The sequence below is a fragment of the Bos indicus genome, chromosome 11 (genome assembly GCF_029378745.1).
Source record: "Bos indicus isolate NIAB-ARS_2022 breed Sahiwal x Tharparkar chromosome 11, NIAB-ARS_B.indTharparkar_mat_pri_1.0, whole genome shotgun sequence".
NCBI lineage: Eukaryota > Metazoa > Chordata > Mammalia > Artiodactyla > Bovidae > Bos > Bos indicus.
The window spans coordinates 76582844-76590560 of NC_091770.1; positions in this window are offsets into that span (position 1 = coordinate 76582844).

Below are 7717 nucleotides of genomic sequence, written 5' to 3' on the forward strand. Positions count from 1 at the left end.
GGAAATTGTATTAATATATATAGCTGTCATTAAGTAGTAGAAAACATTATTTGGGAAATGGATGAAGGTCGATAAAAAATACAAACTTCCAGTTACAGCTTCCCTAGTGGCTCAAATGGTAAAAGAATAAATAAGTTCTGAGGATGGGATGTACAGCATGGTGACTACAGCTAATGACATTCTATGGTATATTTAAAAGTTACTAATAGAATAGATCTTAATAGTTGAAGCTATATGTGATGATGACTGTTACTTTAATTTATTTTAGCAATCATTTCATTATATATGCATATATCAAATCATTCTTGTGAATACCTGAAACTAATACAATGTGTCAGTTATATCTCAATAAAAAAGAACTAGCAAATTTCAGTGCTAGAAGGAAAAAAACAGTAAGCAATTAAGATATATGCTACTTACTCTTCAAGGTACTATCTTACAACTCCATTTTATCAATCATACTGCTGCTGCTGCTGCTAAGTTGCATCAGTTGCGACCAACTCTGTGCGATCCCATAGACGGCAGCCCACCAGGCTCCTCCATCCCTAGGATTCTCCAGGCAAGAATCCTGGAGTGGGTTGCCATTTCCTTCTCCAATGCATGAAAGTGAAAAGTGAAAGTGAAGTCTCTCATTTGCGTCCAACTCTTGGAGACCCCATGGACTGTAGCCTACCAGGCTCCTCCATCCATGGGATTTTCCAGGCAAGAATACCGGCAAGAGATGCTGTTGCCTTCTCCGTTATCAATCACAGTTTGTATGTATTTAAAATTATATATAAGACACCACAATCTTATTCTAAAAAGAAAGTATAATTTCTATTTTTTCTGGCTTATCTTTGAACAGAAATGTTTCTGGAAATGTATGCATTTTCTAAGATTATATGTTATATATACATATATATATACATAAATTTAAAAATAAATTTATAAAGTAACTAACAAATAGAAAAAAATCATTGGTATTTTATTGCAGAATTTTGGAGAAAAAGATCAACATTTGATTTGAATATTTCTTAATGAATTAATTTCATGGACTTAGCATGGAAGTATATAAGAAATGACATATCTATACACTCTGTTGATTCAAATTATATTAATCCAGAGAGATCTAATTAGAAGATTATTGATTTAGATTATAGCAGTCTAAGAGACAGGGATGCCTCAATGGCTCAGTGGGTCAAAAATTTGCCTGCAATACAGGAGAGACAGGAGACTTGGGTTCCATCCCTGGCTCATGAAGATCCCCTACAGGAGGAAATGGCAAACCATGCCAATATTCTTGCCTGGAAAAAACCCATAGATAGAGGAATCTGGTGGACTGGGCTACAATCCAAAGGATCTCAAAGAGTCGGACACAACTGAGTGACTGAGCACCTATGATATTTCTCTAGAACTTTAAATTGTTCATAGGCAGATGTTTTCAAGTAATCATTTGCGTGCCTTGGTTCCACATACACTAATATAAATTTGTTTTATGTTGTATGTTATCAGTGACTTCTTTGTGCTTTACATGCATTGGAAACTACACTAGCTTGAGTTTGCAATTTCACAAGAAAGTGGTCAGAAGCAAGTGGTATAGACAATGTTCAGGAGAAAGGAAAGATTAAAAGGGAGAACATTTTCACCAAGAGTCATTTTGAGCTCTTTTATTTACTGCTGAAAATGGAATCGTTGAATTTGACATTCAATTAAGTTAATATATCAAGATGGTAGATATTCTTTTTGGTTTCTGAATGTTTGTTATAAATGTCAATTTAATAAACAAATAAGTGTGAGAAGATCAATAGTCCCTGATTAGAAACAAGTTGGGCTGTACAGAGAGACGTGGGAAAGCAAAAAGTGGACTTGTTAACAAAGTCCACTCATCAGAGGGCCGTGATGCCTCACTGCCTGGAGACATTTCAGATTATTTGGAGCAAAGATTCTCCCTGACTCTTGGCTCTGGGACCATCTTAACTTTTAATCAATCAGATGATTTCTGATTAGTCAGAAACTTAAGAACTCTCTACAGCCATGAGAGCAAAGACAGATAATCACTGACTAGTGACCATGTTAAATGAATGACTTATTAACTCCTTAAGCAAGTGGGGTGAGGCAGAGACCAACTGAATCCAGCAGTGTTAGCTGCTTACTCAATGAACTCAAATGACCAAACAGCCTGTGCTCTTGCTGGATGTGGGAGAGGGATAGAAGCTGACCCCACCAAGGACGCCTCAGACTTGACAATGGGAAGTCCTCCCTTCCCACTTTCTGTCTTTAAAAAAAAAAAATTGTCTTGGTTTATAGTTGATTTACAATCTTGTGTTAGTTTCAGATGCAAGTAAAGGGAATCAGTCATATATATATATCCATTCTTTTTTAGATTTTCCTATATAGGTCATTACAGAGTATTGAGTAGAGTTCCCCAGGCTATACAGTAGGTCCTTATTATCACTTTTATGTAAAATAGTGTGTATACGTCACTCCCAATCTCCCAATTTATCCACCCCTCCCTTTTTCCTCCCTGGTAGCCATAGCCAACATTTTCCTGATTCTCACTTACAGGAAGACCTAACACTTTGAAAGGATTTATCTTTTTAAGTGGACCAAGAATCAGGTCATCATCGGGACATGTAAGTGTGGCTCTAGGTCCACTGCCTTCTGGCATGGAGGGATGGTAGTGATGATGATGATGGGTGTCAAGTTCTACACCATGGGTTTTACAGAAGGGGAAGTCAGTAGTTATCACCAGTGATCCCAAGCAGGAGGAAGGGGTAAGAATGTATGTGAGAGGTGCTGTCTGCATACAAGGTGGCCGTTCCAACTTATCCTTACCCTCCAATCTTCTCCTTTGTACAGACTTCATTTCAGTGCCCTTTTCGTGTGGGCTGTGAATTTAAGACCTGGAGGGGAACTCGATCTCCCTAATTCATATGTAAGGAGGAACAACAATCCGTCTCTCATTTTTAAAGGAGTTGTGATAATTAAATAAGATGATACTCTAAAACACTTTGTGGTCAGAATTGGGTGGTCAGAACGACATGGGAGCTTCCCTGGCAGCTCAGACGGTAAAGTGTCTGCCTACAATGCGGGAGCCCCGGGTTCGATCCCTGGGTCTGGAAGATCCCCTGGAGAAAGAAATGGCAACCTACTCCAGTATTCTTGCCTGGAAAATCCCATGGACGGAGGAGCATGGTAGGCTACAGTCCGTGGGGTGGCAAAGAGTCGGACACGATTGAGCGACTTCACTTTCACTTTCATGTAATGCTATCACAGTTGCAATGAAAACAATAATACTTATTTTTTCCTCAAGGCAATAATTTTAAAACTGCCCCAATCCAGTACAGGTTGTATATTCAATCAGTAAAAATGACTAGAAATACAGGACTAATCCTGTAATAGAAATATGTCACTCCCACTAGAATAGAAAGAAATACGTCACACAACTACAAGTGTGATCCTCTCCCTCCCACAAGCAGAGACTGGGGAAAGGTGTTGCATTCTGTTAAGTCATAACCTATCATTTCAAAGTTTAAACTAAGTCATTTAGAATTTTAAAAAAAAAAAAGGAAGCTTTAAGTGTGAGGTGGATACTGTAGAGAATTGCATTGAATCATTTTGCTTACAAAAATGAAAGTGTTTTTCTTTGGCTTTGTCTTTTCTTTGTTTTGAGAGGAATAGGGAAAATAGAGCCTGTAGGAGAAAAAAAAAAAAATGTGGGAAGAGAGAGAGAAGAGACTGGGCAAGTAACTTGCTGTGTAGGGGAAAATGCTCAGGAGAACAGGGGAGACAATTATTGTCTCATGTGCAATCTTTGGAGTTGTTAAATAGAAGTCTGCTTTATCTTTTGAAGGCTGAATATGTTCCCCACCCCGAAGAGTTAAATTTTATTGTTTGTGTGCATATGCATGAGCACATAAGGGAGCTGGCTTGGAGACATGATGATATATTGATAAATCAGTTAATTTATTGGCCATTGTGATAAGTACTATTAGGATTTACTCATGGAATTTTGTTAGATATTACCAGTGGATATCCTTCTTATACGGAGTGGTCTACGTAGGGCTATCTGAAAGGGAAGGGGTCAAGTTTATTTAAAAAAAAAAAAAAAGAAGCACAGAGGAGTGGCATTTCAGAATGAGAAACTATCAAGTATAAAAGCCTAAAGGAATATCAAAGAGATCTTGCGGTTTAGCAAATGGAATCTGCATGAAGGGAGGAAATTGATTTAAGGGGACAGTATAACCAGATGAGGTGGATCTATTCTGCTTACATGTTTAAAAGTTTTTTTAGAAAGTCACTGTGGCTACTGTGTGGAAAATGGATTGGATAAGGGCAGACCAACCCCACTGATGTAAGGATTGATCTTGCGTTTGAATATATGATTCAAAGTCAACATTCAGGTATTTAGGGACTACATCTTTATTAATCAGAGAAAAAGCATTCAATGAATTTCTTGAATGAATAATCAAATGAAAGTATGAATGAAAAAATAAACACCATATTAACAATCATTTAGCTTGACAATGGTTTCCAAACCAAAACAAAATTACAGTCTGCTTTCTTATAAAAATCTAAAATAGGTTCATGGCAGGTGGAAATTATGAAGACAAGAGCTTATCAGTAGGAAGAGCCCTCATGATGAACTGTCAGAATTAATGGAGAGAGTTAGTCATCTCTGATTTTGTTGTAAGAGGGGTAATCTCTGTTAAGCACGATGGATTTTGCCAGTTGAATGTAGTTTTATGAATACCTTAGTCCTAAATTTGGGGGTTTCTCAATGCTTATCTCAAATACAAACAAACAAACAAACAAAAATCTCTGAATCACAGCCAAAGAGCAGTTAAAGATTCCAGTGTGGGAACACACAGTTTTGTCATTGTGTCATTTGAAACAGTTTTATGTATATGCACATAAAGTGAAAATGTAAAGGGATCATCACTTAGGTAATAAACTGTAGACTTCCAGAAAAACATGCTAACTGATTTACATTTATTTTTCCTCTAGGAGAATTGAAGTTATTTGATATGTCTGTTCCCCAACTGATCAGTGATAGTGATGGCTAGAGGAACAGTTTTTAGCTGTATGCAAATGGACAATGAAATGTGGAACACCAAGCTATGTGCACAGAGTGAGTTCTATCAGCCATAGAAATATTGATCTTTTCATCAAACAAGGAGCGCCCCAAAGACTTTAGGAATAATTATTAGCCAAATCACATAGTGGTGTCAGGACATATACTTAAAGAACCCTGAGTATCCCTGGCATGGATAATAATTGACCAAAAGTAGCCTTATCAGAAATCAATCATTGTTTTGTTGCTTAGATGCACAGAGATGGCTTCATTTAAAGTCATCGTCTTGCAGAATTTCTGAGACAGGAAAAATGTAGGATGTAAATTAGTTCTCTTAGTTACTGACAAACCAAAATGAGCAAAAAAAAAAAAAACCAAGAAAAATCATTCTCTTGTTTTCAAGGAAAATTGAATTTAAATCATATTATTTTGTGTCATTATATTTTCATGGAATTTCAATTTTCATGGAAAATTGTCTAAAAGTTTCTTTGAAAATGTCAGAGCAAAATTTCTGGAATCAACAACTTGAGATGAAGGTATTTTCCATGGCTCCAAGAAAATCAGAACCCTATCTTTAGGAAGCCAGCATAGAAGGGCAACAGGGAAGATTAAAACATAGAGTTATTTGATGAATGGAGTCCTTTAAGGAAATAAAACAGAGAGTTGGTAGGAAAAGGAAATTATTTGGGAGGTAACCTGCTTCTAAAAATGCAAGTGACCTTTAAAAATAATTAACAACTAAATGAATTAAGGTTAATAGAGAATGAATTCCAGAGAGTATTTGAGCTGATATGCATCACACCCTTTACTTTTTCTAGGAATTGTATTAAATGATTTTCAAACATAATTTTATCAAAGCTTTATAACAACTGCATGAGGTAAATGCTATCATTATTAGTACCATTTTGGAGATTCAAAAAGCACAACTCCCATGTATTAAGTTCTGTGGTACTAGACACATGGGATAGACCTTGGCTTTGAACCCTCAGAACTTACCTTTAGACCCTGCATTGCAAATGAGTACCATATACTGCCTCTCTGGGACATTTTTTTTTTAAAGAGGGAACTGTCACATGCTGGCTAGAACGGCAACTGAAAATTGATTCATCCCATGGTTCTATACCAGTGGTAGTTTTGCCCCTGGGGGACATTTGGAGACATATTTTTATTGTTATGGTCAGGAGTGGGAGGGTTGCTGTTAGCATTTAGTGAGAAGAGGCCAGAGTTGCCACTATACTTTCTACAATGTGCACAATATCATGTACAATGAAGAATCATCTGATTGAAAATGTCAGTCATGCCAAGATTGAGAAACCCTGGATTATCCAAATACTTTCCAAACTGTCCATGGAATTTCTGTATACTACGAAAAACAAGTTTGTGGTTTTAAAAACAGAACTTTGGAATGTGCTTTATATTCTATTCCCTTTTTGAATAATCCCTACGAAGGTTATATTTTAAATCTTATTTTAACATATGATTTAAAATTCTGAAATATTCTGCAGCAAAGACACCTGCTTACCTGTGTTTTCTCCATAGTTTGAGATGCATAGTTAGAATTGCAGATGGGGGTGGTCATGCCAGTCATATGTGACTTACCCAAGGGATTGTGATAAAGAGCCAAAATTTAAATTCTATTCTTTAGACTCCAACTCTAGAAGCTGTAAGATTTTTGTTTGTTTTGCAAAGTATAGCATTACACTTCATTTACAAAGTTGAATACCTAAATCAGAAGTGATCCAGAAAAATGTAATAAACGACAGGTTATACATGCTATTTCAGTTAATTGGCAGATATTAAGCAAATGTCACATGTATATAAAATTTTATTATATGTATCCTTCCAGCTGACAGTAGGGAGAGGATAAAAATGCCTGTGGACCTATACAGAAGCTCTCTCTATAAATATCTTTTACTGCTGGGTGTGAGAAACAGTTTTATAAGCAAGAGGAGGGCTCATGACAAGATATGGGTTAACTTCAGCAAGGCTGTTCTTGCATACAGGGTTCATCCTTGGTTATTAAGCTATAGAATTGCCTCAGCCTTTGCCTTTTCTGAAAAACTGACTATAAACACTGTCCTGATTCCTTTTTACATACTGCCAACTGTCTAACACTGTATGTTGGGAATGCAATGTATCCTGTGTTCCCTTGGAGGGCTCATGGAAGAGTAGAAACTAACACAAATCTCTGCAACAATGCTTTCCTTGAATTGAAAAATGCGGATAGTCCATTTTTCAATGAAGTGTAAAAGGAACCTATAAGGAAAAGCAGAAGGCTTGAAACTATATTTCTCACCATGCTCCAGGCTGAATTGGAAGAGAAGTGTCTGCTCTGCTAATATCTGACCGTCTCCAGCCTAATGGATGGCTTGGCACACCTATGGGTTCCTTCAGACTTGGGCACAAGTGCGTGTTCCTTTCTTATAATGAGATTTAATCAAGGAAAGGCAAAACCATTGCTGCAAGTTAAACACACCCCAGGGAGGGGCAGCCAATGACTGGGGGAATAATGAACTTCTATTTAACTTTCAGATTTTGTTAATAACAGTTTGACTTGAACTGGTTGGAGCTAATTAGTTGCTGCAGCTTCTCCATTAGTGGCTTATAAAATGGGGCTTACCTTGTGCATGTTAAACAATTTTCTCAGTGTGGGTCATTTTAGAG